The 16,123-nt window shown below is 45.1% G+C and overlaps 1 protein-coding gene across 2 annotated transcripts in view; it reads left to right on the top strand.

The window, feature by feature from the left end:
* The window catches only part of CHCHD6 (coiled-coil-helix-coiled-coil-helix domain containing 6), a 242,514-nt gene that overhangs the window by 5,713 nt on the left and 220,678 nt on the right, over positions 1-16,123 (top strand). The gene's annotated exons all lie outside the window — the stretch shown is intronic.

Raw genomic sequence — 16,123 nt, forward strand, 5'->3', positions numbered from 1 at the left:
CCTCCCTCCCTCCCTCCCTCCCTCCCTCCCTCCCTCCCTTTCCTCCTTCCTGCCTTTCTTCCTCCCTCCCTCCCTTCCCTCCTTCCTTCTTTTCTTCTTTCCACTTGTGTGCCTGGTTTGGGAGGGAGGGAGTGAGATTTGAGAAGGGAGATTTGAGAAAGGAGGTGATGGCAGTGAAGTGTTTGGGTGTAGGGGCTGCTTCTACTAGCAGAATTACTTGAGGATTGAGGAGTACACTTTGTTCTTAAGCTGGCAAGTAAAACTCAGTACAGAAGATCATTGGATGAACCAAGTGAGAAGTTACTTTAGTAGAAGGTAGATGCCAAAGAAGACTATCTGCCCCAGGTCCTTCAGAGAAAGTTCAATATTCTTAAAGACCACTCATTTTTAATCCCCAGGCCCTGATCTTGGAAAGTGCTCTAGTTCCCTTAAGATTCAATGCTAGGGCCTTGCTACTTTGCACACTTATTTGCATAAATTTACATAGTGAGTTCAAGCCCTAATTCCATGGAAGGTAAAAGAATTTAATTAATGCAAAACACTGCAATTATATTCAACTCCAGTTTTCAGAGCAAGCATGTGTGAAATACATAAAGATTTCATTTTATCCAGTATATTTAACCTCATCTTCCAATGAGAGAAGGCACCCACATGGCAATAATGTGCTGTGTGTGCCCACTTTTCCTCTTCTCTGCCTCATGGAAGCAGCCATATTTGGTAATTCGGATGAAGTTGGTTGCTATTCAACATGTAGACTCACTCTTCTCCAGCCTTTTCCCCTTGCAGCTGCTCAGCTGCCTGCCATTCTTCCCAAGTCCCCTCCTGGCCTGCTGCATGATCCCTGTGTCCCCAGGCTCATTACACACTCAGGGCTACATCACATTTACCCTTATCTATCGCTTGCATGAGGCAAATCTGGACCACTGCTGAGGGGAGGACCAAGGAGGATGTAGTAAGATGCACAAGAAACAGTCCCCAAACATGCCATTGCCAGAGAAGCCGTATGCCTGAACACCACCTGTAGCCACTGTTTATCATCCAGCACCTCAGTAAATGCTTCCCTCGAACAGGTGACTTGCCAGGCCCTGAGCCTGGCCTTGCAGAGACTATAAGGGATGAAGCACAAGGTCCTTGCCCTCATGGACACCTCAGCCCAATAGCAGGAGCAGACCAAAAGAAAGGAAAGAGGCAAGCGAATAAAACACTGCAAGTGTCGTGATGGAAACAAAAGTGTGCAAAGCAGCAGGGCTCCCTGCTTGAGGTGGGATGGCAGACACTGCCGTCCTGAGAAGGCGACGTTGAAGATGCGCCTGAGCCGGCCCTGAGAAGCGTGCGCTGTGCTGCGTTTTCAGAGCACTAGCTCAGACATTCCCCTTGCCAACCCTGTGAGCTGTTCACCCCATCTCAGACATGACACAGATTCAAGGAGGTGAAGTAACCCGAGGTCACAGCTAGTTAGTGGTAATGCTGGAGGCTCAGACATGCCAGCTCCAGGCCATGTGTGTGACAGCTACACGGGTGGGGATGTTGAAGAAAGTTGGCCAGGCGTTGAGCCTAGACAGGTGGTGGGCCCTGAATGCCAGGGAGGGCTGTCTACAGGTTTCCTTGGAGGCAACATTGCAGGTCTATAATCAGGAGTGGCGCTTCAGAAAGATTTTACCTGATGATGGTGATTTTTCTTTTCTTTTTTCGAAATAGCATTTTTGAAATGTCTTTTACGTGTAAAATTCACCCATTTGAATGATTTTTAGCATGTTTATGGAGTCGAACAACTGTCACCACAATTGGATTTTAGAACATTTATTCACAAGACCTGAAAAGATCCTTTGTGCCTATTTGCAGTCAAACCCCACTCCCTCACCCAGCCCCAGGTAACCACTAATCCTTCTGTTGCTATGAATTTGGTTTTTCTGGACATTTCATGTAAATGTACTCACACATCTTTTATGTCTGGCTTCTTTCACTTAGCATAATGTCTCTGGTGTTGGTTTGTTGATGTAGCATGTATCAGGACTTTGCTCCTTTTTATTGCCTGGCTGTACTTCTCATTTGTTTATCCAGTCACTAGTTGATGGACATTTGAATTGTTCCAGTTTTTCACTGTTGCGAATAATGTTGCTGTGAACATTTGTATACAAGCTTCTGTGTGTGTGTGTGGACATATATTTTCCTTTTTCTTGGATAGATACCTAAGAGTAGAATTGCTGGGTCATTCTATTTATGAACTTGGTGAGTTGTTAGGTTTAACTTTTTAAGAAACTGTCAAACTGTTTTCTAAAGTGGCTCAACCATTTTACATTCCCACTGGCAATAGATGAGGGTTCCATTTTCTCCATATCATCACCGACACTTGTTATTGTTTATCTTTTTGTTTATAGCCATTCCAGCGGGTGTGAAATGGTATTTCATTGTGGTTTGAATTTACATTTCCCAGGTATCTAATGTTGGACATCTTTTCATGGGCTTATTTTCCATCCATATATTTTCTTTTGTGAAATGTGTATTCAGATATTTTGCCCACTTTTCCTAGAATTATCTTTTTGTTATTGAGTTATAAGATTTCTTTATGCTGAATACAAGTCCTTTATCATATTACACATTGCAGTATTTTCTCCCAATGTATGGCTTGTCTTTTCATTTTCTTAATGGCGTCTTTGAAGTGCAAACATTTGCAATTTTGATGAAGTTTAATTTATCACTTGTTTTCTTTTATTAATTGTGCTTTTGGTGTCATATCTTAGAAATCTTTGCCTAACCCAACATTATGAATATTTTGTCCTGTATTTTTTCCAAGAGCTTTATAGTTTTGGCTTTTATATTTAGTTCTATGATCCATTTTGAGTTAATTTTTATATATGTTATGAGGTAAGACTTTAAATCGGGTTGGCAAAATTTTTTTTGTAAATGACCAGTTGGTAAATACTTTCTGCTTTGCTGACTAAGAGGTCTTTATCATCACTGCTACTCAACTCTGCCATTGTAGGGTTGAAGCAGCCACAGTCAGTATGTAAACAAATGGGTGTGGCTATGTTCTAATAAAACTTTATTTATAAAAATCAAGTGTTGGGTTAGATTTGGCTCAAGCACTAGAGTTTGTTGAACGCTGATCTAAATCCATCTTTTTTTGCATGAAATATCTAAAATTTTCAAATTTCATTTGTTGAAAAGACTATCCATTTCCCACTTTGGGACCTTTGTGATTATCAATTGACCATAAACATAAAGGTTTATTTCTGGACTCTCAATTCTGTTGAGAGTACCATTGATCTGTATGCTATATGTCTATGCTAGTATAACACTGTCATGATTATTGTAGCTTTGCAGTAAGTGTCAAAATTGGGAAATATAAAGATGCCAGTTTGTGTGTTTTTTGATTCTTTTGGCTGTTCAGAGTGCTTTGCATTTCCATACACATTTTATGATCAGTTAGCAACCTCTATAAAAAAAGCCTATTGGGATTTTTGACGGGGCTTGTGTTGAATCTGTAGATTACTTTGGGGAGAATTGCCATTTTAGCAATATGGAGTCCTCTGATCTATGAATATGAAATCTCTATTTATTTAGATCTTTTAAAACATTTTTCAGCAATGTTTTATACTTTCAGTGAACAAGTCTTACATTTCTTTTCTTAAATTTATTTCCAAGTATTTTATTCTTTTTGATGCTATTATGAATGTAATTGTTTTCTTAATTTTTGGATTTTTCATTGCTAGTATGTAGAAATACAATTGATTTTTGAATATTGATCCTGTATCCTGCAACCTTACTGAACTCATTTATTCATGTAGTTTTTTTTTTCTGTGGATTCTTTATGATTTTATATAGGTAGGATCATGCTGACTGTAAATAAGGAAAATTGTAACTCCTCCTTTCTGGTCTGCATGCCCTTTTTTTAATTTTCTTCCTTTATTGCATTGGCTAGAACCTTCAGTAGAGTATTGAATAGAAGTGGTGATAGCAAATGGCCCTGCCTTGCTCCTGGACTTAGAAAGAAAACATTCAGTTTTCCACCATCAAGTATATTAGCTGTAGGTTTTTCATAGTTGCCTTTTATAAGATTGATGATTTTATCTTTTAATATTCTCAGTTACCTCTTCCTCTCTATTATATCCTGTTTTTTGTTTGTAGGCTCTTGGAGTGCAAAGACTGTTTTATTTATTTCAGTGTCTGGCTCATTAATATGGGCATGTTGGATTGCATGTTTGGATTAATGAACTGATGATCCTTCTTTTAGCCAAGTTGGTGATCTTTGGCAACTGCACATGAGAATTTTACTCTTCTGTTTGTTTTACATCCAAGCTTTAATACAAACTTGTTCCATTTGTATGCAGTAAACTTCCTTTTCACCTTGGTATTGCCCAGTGATATGCTTCTTGAATCTCAGCATGAATGTTGATGCTCCCTATCATACTGTTTTACATTATATCCTTCATGGGGCACCTGGGTGGCTTAGTTGGTTGGGTGTCCGACTTGATTTCTGATCAGGTCATGATCTCATAGGTCGTGGGATTGAACCCCACCTTGGGCTCTGTGCTTTGCATGGAGTCTGCTTGAAAGCATCTCTCCCTTTACTCCTCCCCCCTCTTGCATGCACTCTCTCTCTCTCTCTCACTCTCAAATAAATAAATAAATCTTTGTATTACGTCCTTCATCTTAGTTGACTGCTTAGAGGCAGCGTGGTGAACAAAGTGTCTCAAAAAGACCTGGCCTTGGGTGCCTGGGTGGCTCAGTCAGTTAAGCGTCTGCCTTTGGCTCAGGTCATGATCCCAGGGTCCTGGGATTGAGCCCCACATCAGGCTGCCTAAGCCTGCTTCTCCCTCTCCCTTTGCCTGCTGCTCCCCCTGCTTGTGCTCTCTCTCTCTCTTTGTGTGTCAAATCAATCAATCAATCAATCAATCAATCTCGAAAGAAAGAAAGAAAGAAAGAAAGAAAGAAAGAAAGAAAGAAAGAAAGAAAAAGAAAGAAAGAAAGACAGACCTGGCCTGAGCTCTGACACTCAAAGCAGTAAGTCTGTCTTCTTTTATGCAAGGTGGACCTGTTTAGCATAGGTGCCTTGAAGGAGTTGGATCACAAGTCCTCTCGGACTTCCCCAGCTTTAACACTCTGTCTGGCTGACCATTTGGAGGAATGTAGTTAATGGGGCCACAATAGGAAATGCCAACTTGGAAAGTCAGGAAATGGATGGCCAAGTTCCCTAAGCTTTTCTGTGAGTGGCGTGTGGATCCAGATGTCAAGTCCAGCAAGCATTGCTGTCCCGCATTGCGTGCCAGTCCCTGGGCTAAGTGCTTGCCCAGGTGTTATTCTTTTTGATGCTTCCAAAACATTACATCCGACACATGGTGAGGTATCAGAAAACAAAGTGTAGCCAATTCCGCAGGGAAGCAGAGCACTCTAAGTTTCTCTACCCTTCCCCCTTCCGCTGCTGAGGAGTAGAGGATCATCTTAAAGACTGATGAAGACTCAGGTACCTGCATGTAGATACTTGCAGTGTCCGCCATTCACCTGGCTCAGGGGTTCCCAAACTCACTGTGTTCAAGGGCAGGAAAGGGCTGGGCATACAACCATGCTGTACTTAAGGGGCAGATCTAGCAACTTGCAAGGATTTTTTGAGCATCCTTTAAATTTTCGCCTAATAGTACTATAGTGTAACCAGTAATGACATTTAAATACTATAAGAGTTAAGGTGATTTCTACCTTCCCTTCTTTCTGACTTTTGAATATAACCTGTGTATAAGATGAAATTCCATCCTAATAATATTCCCTCACTGTGTCACAGTATGGTGTTGAAGATCTTTCTCTGTAAAAGTATAATCTATAAAGTCATGTAAATATAAGGATAGTTGTGACTCTGACTCTGACTAAGTTCATCTTGGGTCACTTCCCTCATTTGGGAGGTAAAGACGCTGCACTAGAAGCATCTTTGATCCTTCGGGTCTCCAGTCTACCTTTTCCACCTCTTGGTGGGGGGTCACTGCACGCTCTTCTGCAGCAGCTCTGGCTTCCAGATCAAACCTGCCGGCTCTCCTGTTTCTCTGCAGCTGATGGAGGCTTCAGAATGTTTCCTAGTTGAACCCTCTTTCCTTTCTGCACCATGGCCCTGGCCGTTCTCTTTCATCCTCATTTGTGAGCTATTGACTTTTGGATTCTAAATATCTAACCCAGAGCTGTCCCATTGCACATCGCGTGGGTGCATGTAATTCACTACATCCGCTGGAACTCACCTGCGTCCCCCTCCTCTGCTTCCCTCAGAATCACTTGTGTTTCTTATGCTATGGATGGCTCCAGCCAGCCAGCCCCTCAGCCAGAAAACTGGGTCCCACATTCCTTTTTTTCTCTACATTTAATGACAGATCTTGCGTTTTCCCTTCTAGCCATTTCTGTTTTTGCCTCTTTTTATCCTTGCTAACTCTTTATCTTTTTCCAGTCCATTCCATCTTCCCTGGACCATCTGATAAATTGTTCTTTTTCCCAGTAGACTTGCCTCCCACAAATCTATACCTCCTGGTGCTAGCAGGGTCATTTTAAAAAAACAAAAACAAAAACATAAATTTTACTTTTGAATAAGCTTCAGGCAAATGGTATTACAATTCAGGCAGTTCCAAAGGAGGCACGTAGGGAAGAAGTTCACTTCCCACTTGTTTTGTCTGTCTTGTCCTCTGCAGCAGTCACCGTTACTGGCTGGCCATGTCAGTGATTGTGCAGAGTTAAAGCTAATTATGCCACTCCCTTAGATTCAAGGCAGATTCTGGGGCCTGGCTCATGGTGCCCTCTGTGTGCTGGTGCCACTTGTTGCCTTTCGTTGCACGTGATGGCCGGGAGGACACCTNTTCCTGCTGTATTCTGAGCTGCTTCCTGCTTCCCTGCCTGTGATTCTGTTCTCGTTTGTCTGCAGTATTTTATCTCCCTGCGACTGGCTAACTTCCTTGTCATCCTCAGGACCTTCTGAAAGGCACCCTCTGTGATGTCACTCTGTTTCCCTGGGTTGTCCTGTCCTGGGTCTTGCAGACTTTGTGCTCACCTCCCAGTGCTTACTGTGAGGGCAGAAATGATCTGTTCCTTGCTTCCTTCGTTACTGCCCGTGAGCGGGAGTTGCATCTGTTTGTCTTTCTGTCCCCAGTACCCAGCCCAGAGCCGGTTTCTCTCACCCCAACCCGTAAGTCTAGAAACTTTGTGGTATTAATTAATTTGAATTGATTGCCAACATTTAGAACTTGGAGGCTTTACATCAATTCAATTTTTAGCTCTTTGGGGAAAAAAAATTGAAAGTCTGGTCCACATTCCCATATGGCGATATTTTCTTGGAGGTGTGAGATAGTTGCCCTCTCTGGGGGGCATATGCTTTCATCATGGTCCCTACCATGTTGTCCTTGCACTGTTTTTGTTTTTTTTCCCTACCAGGCCCATTCTATTAATTTTGTCGCTTGCCTGACGCCTGTGGACATTTGTGTTTGGCCCGCTCGATGTAGGAGGTCTCCAAGGGCTCTTCTTGTTCTGACATTCTGGGATTTAAATCTGTGGTGAGCAGCCGGTGGATCTAATTTGAGCTCATAGAAAACTGAAAGACTAGTGAACGCAATCTCCAAGGCAACAGCCTGAGGCAAGGAGAGGAATCTTTTTAGAACCACGAGATTGGGCAGTGCCTCTCTGGGGACGAGGGTGTCCAGGCACCAGGAGCCACTGACAGACTCAACTTCCTGCAAGCTCATTCTTCTGGAAACTGCCGCAGGTGCTCAGCCTGACTGGAGAAGCCCTAGGCCCAGCTTGGAGAGGGTAGTGAGCTGCAGTTTATCTGCTGGCGCCCAGCGGATCCTCAGACAATGTTGCCCTGAATGGCCTTGGCCGCGGCCGTGCGGGCCTCGTTGTTGCCTTCTCACCACAGAACCTCGGGCAAGCTGCTTCTCTGCACCGCACCTCCTCCACCCTTCCTTGAGGAGGATGCCTCCTCTCCTGCCCAGAAGTGAGCTGGGGCTGTGAACTCATTTGGTGAACATCAAAGCATTTGCTAATGTAAAGAGTAATGCTTAGGAAGCTGCCCCCACACTGCTACTTCGCCCATGTGTCTAGATGAGTAACATGTTAAGACTAAAAAAGTGCTAGTTTTCATATTGACATTCTCCTAATTTAAGTAGGCTGGCTGTTGTGTGAGTACATAGTGCTCCCCCTCCCCCTCCCTACCCGGGGGCTCAGTGAAGCATCAGTGGGGGAAATATGACTTGCAAATATTTTGTTTTTCTTGAATTGGCCATTCTGAGAACATGGTTACTTGCCACGTCAGCATGGCTCTGTACTCCTGCCTTACTTGTGCAGGTATCTCTGTTAGGTGCCCAGGGTTGGGATCCATGTCTTGGCCTGGACACTGAAGACTTCCTATGATCTTGGGCAAGTTGTCTCACCTCCCTGACTCCAATTTTTTCATCTGTACAATGGGAATGCGTTTAGCCCGGGGCCTGGCCTGGGAGCTTGCTCAGTGGATATTAGGTAGGCTGTTGCTATCATTATCTCTAAACAGGAGCTCCTGTCCCCACTCCTACGTCTGAGTTCCTCCGCCCCAGCTGTGAGCTCTGTTGCCCTGCTCTGGAGTAGGGGGGCATGACATCCGCTCTCTGGTCTGCCCCATGGCACTCTGATGCCAGGGATTCCGTAATTTCTTTCTCCACAGGCAACCTCTTGCAGCGTCCTATGTAGTGTGTTTACTTGCCTGGGGAACAGAGCTGCCTGAATGGATTTAGAATGTCACACACACACTTACAGAGCAGTGCTCTGCTCAGCGGTGGTGCCTCCCTCCCCAGTGAGCCAGGCCTGGGCCTTGCTGTCATCTTTCCCTCATTTTTCCTTTAAGACTTCCTGCAAAGTGCATCTTATTTTTAAATGCCAACTGTTCATAATTTCTCATGAATCCTTTCAGGCTTTTTCCAAGCCTCCATATACAAGCACCCTCTTTCCCTTTTTATAGCACAAATGAGAACATAGTGCATATACCACTTGGTAAATTGCTTTTTTCACTTGCCCTGTGCATTTATTCAGATGCCAGATCTCCAGCTACTTCACTGGTGTGGAGTCTTTTGCAACCACCCCCGCCCCGACTCCTGCAGAGATGACACTTCTAGCCTTCTTGCTCGTGATGTGCACTGCTTGTGGCAGCGACCCCGCCTCCAGCTCTTTGTGACCTCAGCCCCTCTAGCTGCTTTGCCAGGCTATTCTGTGTGAAGAGGAGATTGTGACCAAGGCCCTGCTTAGAAAGCGTCAGCAGCTTCTAGTTGACTGCAGAAAAAATTCCATTCTCCTTATCTTGTCCTTCAAGGCCCTCACCAGGTGGAGCCTGCCAGCCCTGCACGTCTTCCTTCCTTCATGGACCTGTGCTCAGTCTAGCCGGACCTCAGACTTCTCCCTCTGTGCCTTCTGTGTGCCCTTCCTTTCTGGAACACCCCTCAACTCCTACCCTTGTCTGTGGTCATCTGTTCAGGCCCATCTCAGGCCGTCTCCCTTCTACCTGATACTTAGGCGCCTGCTGGAGAACTCCTGGGTATGCTAGCTCAGCTTCTCTCACCTGACGGCTTAGCAGCTCATGTTCTCTCATGTTTCGCCTCCCTGCCCCCCCAACCATGTCTGACCATAAGCTCTTTGGGTACAAAGTTCTTGGGTGTTACAGCTTACATACTCCATTGTAGTAGTTCGGTGTTATGGACCTGGGCCTTTAATAAATATTTCTTTAGTTCATGTGTTTAACAAATATTTGCACATCTCTGGTGTCCAGAAACTTTCTAGGCCCTGAAGATACAGCAAGGGCAAAAGAGAACCCCACGGAGCTTGTGTTCTGGTGGGAGTGATGACAAGCAGGTGGTCACATGTGTGTTCTGTGCCGTGGCTAACAGCCAGTGCTGTGAGAGAAATGAGGCCGAGGAAGCGAGGGAAGGAGTGATGGTGGGGTCATGACTTCAGGCAGGGTTGGCAGGGAAATGCAGGACGTGCCCTTTGTGGCTGGGCCTACTTGTGACTGACTGGTGTTCCCTGGCGTCTCTTAGCAATCTTGACTCCTCTGCCCTTCATTGCTTTGCTGGTAGCTATCCCTTCTGGGGGGGCCCTCCTGCCTGTGAGTGCCACTTGGCCAGTGCCTCTCTCCCTGCTCTTGTCAGGGTCAGCGTCCCTTTGCCCCCACAGCTGGCTGGCATGGTGGTTCAGGAGTCAGGCAGCCTGCTGTGCAGTGGGGCTCGCACCCTGGAGCTTCCCAGCAGGGGGCGAGTGCTTCAGTCTTTTTGTGCCTTGGTTTCCTCAACTGGAAAGCAGGCATCATACTGGGAGGATTAAGGAGGGGGTCTGTGCAGAGTGCGTGCTGACTGCATGTCATGGTTAGTGTTAGTAGAGGCCATTACAACCGGTAGCTATTGTGACTCTGATCTGCTCTGAGATTTTGGGTCAGCGGGACAGTGCTCACGCCTGTCATCATTCTTCCGTCACAAATGAGGAATACCCATGTGTGTTTTGTAAAGCAACATCCTGCTCCCCAGCCTTCTAGTTGTGAGGTGGCCACGTGACTTACAGACCTGTGTGGTTTGATAAAGAAACCTCTTAACCCGCTCTCTGGGAACTTGCCTGTACATCAGTGCTTTCGGGTGAGGGAAGCGTTTTGGTTGCCATCATGGAGTGGTGAGTGGTAGGAAGTGGGGCCTGGGTTCCCGGCTGTGTTTGTTACCATGGCAGTGTTGAATTCTCTTTGCACGTGTGCCTTCGATTGAGGCCTGACTTGGGCTGTCTGCGGCCTGCCCACCCATGGCCACAGTGCTGGTGGAGGGTTGTGGGCTGGAGCTGGGAGGAGGTTGTCCCTGGAGACTCGGGGAGGCATCAGGCGCATGTGCCATGGTGGAGGCAGAACAAGGCCCCCTCCTCAGCCCTCACATCACTCGAGGCTGAGGGCAGGTCCAGGTTTGAGTCACCAGTTGTCAGAGCCAGAGGGTGCTTTAAAAAAGAATCTGCCCAATTTAATTTTGTGCAGATTATGGGAGAGGAGGGAAGAAACCTGCTCAAGGTCGCAAAGCTGCACGTGGAACACTTAGCACAGCACTCAGTTTATAGTACATGGCAGCTGTTAACTATTGTTACTGTTATTGATTAGTTCATGCATTTTCGCACACTCGGTATGTGCCTCATATGGGTGATAATTAATATTTGTAATGCTGCTTTGCCGTTTCCCATAATAGCTAATATTGGTTGTTGACTTGGTGCCGACTGCTCTGTGTAGATTGCTGCATTTAATCCTCGCCACAGCCCCACAGTCTGGATCCTTAATTATTTCCATCTCACAGATGAAGAAACTGATTTACAGCTAAGAAGTCCCCTGCCCAAGGTCATGTAGTTAGCAAGCAGCTGAGTTGGGATTCAAACCCAGGCCTGTCTGCTCCCAAAGCACTGAACCTCTGAGCTGTACAATGTAGTCAGTCCAGCCTCAAGGGGCCCTCATTTTTTAGGTGAGAGACATGATGCTCAGAGAAGCCAGAGAACTGGGTCCAGGCCACACGGCGGAGCGCAGGTAGCGCTCTTCTTTCCCTGCACTGTTCTGGATGTGGCCCTCTGTCTCCTGACCACACAGGATCCCGTCTGGCCACCTCTCACGGCACAGTGACCAGTGGGCCTCTGGCGCTGAGCTTCCAGACCCGTCTGGCTCTAGAGGCCCCCATTCTGGTTCTGTTGGTACAGGGAGCATTGCCCAGATGGTGTTTATTCTCGCATGACTACTGTGTGTATATGTATATTTGTTGATTAAAATATTACTTGCTGTATTTTGTAGCAACATTAAAAAATATTACAATCTCCTACTGCCAACAAGAGCTTGCCAATGTTTTCCTTAACCCCTCACTCACCAAGTGGTGTGGTTCAGTTGATGCCCCCCCAAGCTGGGCTGAGGAAATTAGAGCCTGTGACTCACCTTGTGAGCCTGTGAACCCCACCATAGCTTCCTTGTCCTTGGATCAGATTTGGGCTTTTTACATCAGTCTGCCAGGGCTTGTGCTCTTGCCTTTGACTGCCTCCTTGGCCTGGTCATCTGGTCCCATTCTCCTTCTCACACACTAGCCTTCTGTTAGGCACTTGGACGTGCCAGACTTAGTTCTTCTCAGAGACTTTGCACTTACTCGCGCCTCTGCTTGGCACTAGATCATTTTCTGCATGATCTCAACATGTCAGTATGGCCTCCTCATTTGGGACGGGAGTATTAACCTTAGTGTCCTCCCCTCTAAGGGGCCTTCCCCAGTGCCTGTGGCTTCCTGCACTGTCCCCCCTACCCCCGTCACTGCAATGCTGTGTTTTATTCTTTCCTAGTACTTGTCACCTAACGTGCTTCACTGATCTTTAAGACCCACGTTTTAATATCTCTGGAACAGGATATCATATAATAGGCGGAATATTAATTTCATTGGTGTTTTTTTGTCTTTCTTTAGGTTAAAAGAAAATAACAGTGTGATTTACAATTGACGGTGTCTTAGGTTGGAGGAAATAGAATTTGTGAAATTATTTGTTTCCTTATTTATTGTCTCTCACTTCCCCTGAGAATGTAAGCTCTATGAAACAGGGACTGTGTCTCTTTCACTGCTGTTTTATTGTTTCTTTTCACCCACTGTTTCTAGAACATTGCTGTCACACAATGGATACTTAATAAGCAGATACTTGATGAAGGAAAGTGGGTTCCCTTGGCCAGGCTTTCCTCTGGTCCCCATGTGGCTGCACTATGACGGTCCTCTCTCTGTGTGCAGTGCACGCTCTTCCTGATCACATGACCCTTTTCCACAGCAGGGATTGGGGCATTACCAGCATGGCTGCTCTTTCATGCACATCACACGTGTCATTGATGCTTCACCCACACCCATATGGATTCTAGGACCACCCAGTGCTGTCTTCCCTCAGGACACATGCCCCCCACCCCCGTCCCTCAGAGGACTGGCACATCTCACTGAGTCCACTTGCAGATGAAGGGAGGAGGGAAGCGATGCCCCGTGGTGTGCTGGTAAAAGTTTAAGAACCAGATCTCTGCTCAAGAAAGGGCCCTGATGTGTAGTATTTGCCCGTTTCTGTGGTGGAAATGCTCCCCATCATGGCCAATTTCAGGCTACTGTCATGAAGTCAACCAGCTTGCAAAATTGCTGAAAATTTTAAAATCAGCTCTTCTGAGCTGGCTCCAGCACACCATTGGGACACCCAAATCTTCTTTCCCTGCAGCCTGAGTTCATTGTTGAGTGCCAGGTCCATGTCCCCACCGCCTGGAAGAGCATTCCACCTCAGCCGTGCTGTCGCCCCACATCCAACCTGGTGTCCCACCTTGGCCCTCTGTGCGGCTAATTTGAGCAAGAAATGGACATGCTGCGCCGTGGAGCTACCCCTCCGCGTTCCAGTACTGACTCATTTCAGGTCTTAGTTGCTGCGGCCGTCATAGGAGGGAGCCAACGGGCTCATAGGGGCTCTTTCCCTGTTCTCATCTGAGATTTTATATCTACAGTCCAGCTCATTTGCTGCTCTTTCAAAATAGTCTCTTCTTGATTTCCCTTTTCCTGGCGTTCTCAAGTTGTCCCACTAACTACAGACCAAAACTCCTTTTTCTTAACTCTGCACTCTCCTTTGTTCCTTACTGAGGCAGCGCCAGGAAAAGCCTCCCATTCCATGCCACCACCGCTGTTGCTGGTGCCGCAGGCCCTTGTCACTTCATGACCAAGATCCTGCTGCCCATTCTACGTGCTCCCTGTAGCACTCCTGAGTCATCCTCTAAGAACACAGCCTGTGTTCTTGCCTGCTCTGAAACTTTCAGCAATGCCCTGCAATTGTTGGAGCCCTTCTGCCTGACTTCAAAGCTTCTCTCAGTACCGGCTTCATCCAGATGCACCTTTATAACCCACACCTTCCAAAATGAGTTTGGGCTGCAGGCACCCTGCTCTCTCACTGTGCCTCTTTTCTCAGTGCCCTGCCCTGTGCTGTGTGAGACATCCCCCCCCCCAGTACACTGTAGCATCTGTTCTGTCCAGTCCTGCTCCCACCCTTAGGAACCCACACAGGCGTACCTTTTGTGGGATGCCCTGCTTTTGTTGAGTGACATCCTGTCTGGACTGCTCATTTTGGTCCTTGGTTCTCTCTTCTTATTTGTAGCTGTTTTGTTGAGCTATGATTCACATAATATACAACTTACCCATTTAAAGTGTATAAGTCAGTGGTTTTTAGAATTTTCGCAGGGATATGTAACTATCATCACAATCATTTTTAGAACATTTTTCACCAAGCCCAAGGCAACCACTAACCTACTTTTTGTCTTTAGAAGTTTGCCTGTTCTGGACATTTCAAAGTGGAATCATACAACGTGTTGCCTTTTGTGTCTGGCTTATTTCCCTTAGCATAATGGTTTCAGGTTCATGCATTTGGTAACATGTATCAGTACCTCGTTCTTTTTTACAGCCAAATAATGTTCCATTGTGTAGATAGACCACATTTTACTTACCCATTTGTCATTTGATGAACATTTGGGTTCTTCCCACTTTTTGGCTATTATGGATAATGCTGATAAGAGAGCATTCATGTACGAATTTTTGTGTGGATATATATATTCATTTCTCTTGAGTAGATACTGGAATTGCTGGATCAAATGGTAACTCTCTGCTTAACATTTTGAGGAACTTCCAGACTGTTTTCCACAGTGGCGGTGGAACTTCATATTGCCATCAGCAATGTATGAGGGTTCTGATTTCTCCATATCCTTGCCAACATTGTTATTATCTGACTTGATTATAACCTTCCTAGTGGGTATGAAGTGGTATCTATCTCATTGTGGTTTGAATTTGCATTTCTCTAATGAGTAATGATAGTAATGATATCGAGCATCTTTTCATTTGCGTATTGGCCATTTGTATATCTTTCTTGGAGAAATATCTGTTCAGATTTTTTTTTGCTCATTTTTAAAATTTGGTTATTTTTCTTTGTATTATTGAGTTGTGGGAATTCTTCGTAACCCTTGTCACATGTATGATTTGCAAATATTTTCTCTCATTTTGTAGGTTGGCTTTTCACTTGCTTTATTGTGTCTTTTGGTACATAAAGCTTTTTAATTTTGATGGAAGTCCAAAATATCTAATTTTCTTTGGTTGCTTGTGCTTTTGGTGTCATATCTACAAATCCACTGCCAAAGCCAAGGTCATAAAGACGTACCTCTATATTTTCTTTTATTTACCATTATATTGTCTTAGCTCTTACATTTAGGTCTCTGATCCGTTTTGAGTTAATTTTTGTATAGCGTGAGGTAACTGTTGAACGTCCTTCTTTTGCATATTAAAATCCAGCTGTACCAACATCACTCGTTGAAGAGAACAAATGAGGGTTCTTTCCCCCATTAAATTGTCTTGGCCCCTTGTCAGTCAATTGAATGTGGATATACAGGCTTACTCTGGATTCCCAGTTCTTTACCACTGCTGTGTACGCTTGATCTTCTCTTGTCCTGTGTCGTTAATTCGGTATTTGAAATACTAGAGGGACTCAGTTATTATGTAATCTTTTGTTGCTAAAAAATGTTCATGCTAAACAGTCACAACACAGAAGTGCCCAAAGTGAAAGTCCTGCCGCGGCTGCCCGGGACCCCACTTGCAGGCTGTAACCATGGTGTTTCCTCTGTAGCCTCATAGATGTTCACTTCTGACCAGATACGTGTGTTTGTGTACACGCATATAGGTGGAGAATTCAAATGCACGGCCACATTTGTGAATGTGTACATATGCGCGTACTGACATTTATGTCTGTATGTCTGCGTTTCTACAACGGCATATCTCTTTTTACAAAATCGGGCTGTACAAAGAGTTCATTGACTTTAAACATCAGGAGGATATCCCATACACCCTTCCATGTCAGTCGTACATGTTTTACCTCATTCTTTCTTAATGGCTCCATCATATTTCATAGAAGGGTGTATACCATCATTTCTTCAACCAGTTTCTTATTGTTGCATATTTATGTTTTCTCCTTTTTTTTTTTTTTTTTTTTGCTACTCCATATCTGCTGTGTACATGTGGGAGCACTTTTCTCGGCTGGATACCTGAAAGTGGAGTTGCTGCTCATGGCTTTTGTCTTAAAGTCATTTTTAACGTTTTCCCCTCAACTGTGCTTT

Source organism: Ursus maritimus, unplaced genomic scaffold (genome assembly GCF_017311325.1).
Source record: "Ursus maritimus isolate PB19 unplaced genomic scaffold, ASM1731132v1 scaffold_14, whole genome shotgun sequence".
Classification (NCBI taxonomy): Eukaryota; Metazoa; Chordata; class Mammalia; order Carnivora; family Ursidae; genus Ursus; species Ursus maritimus.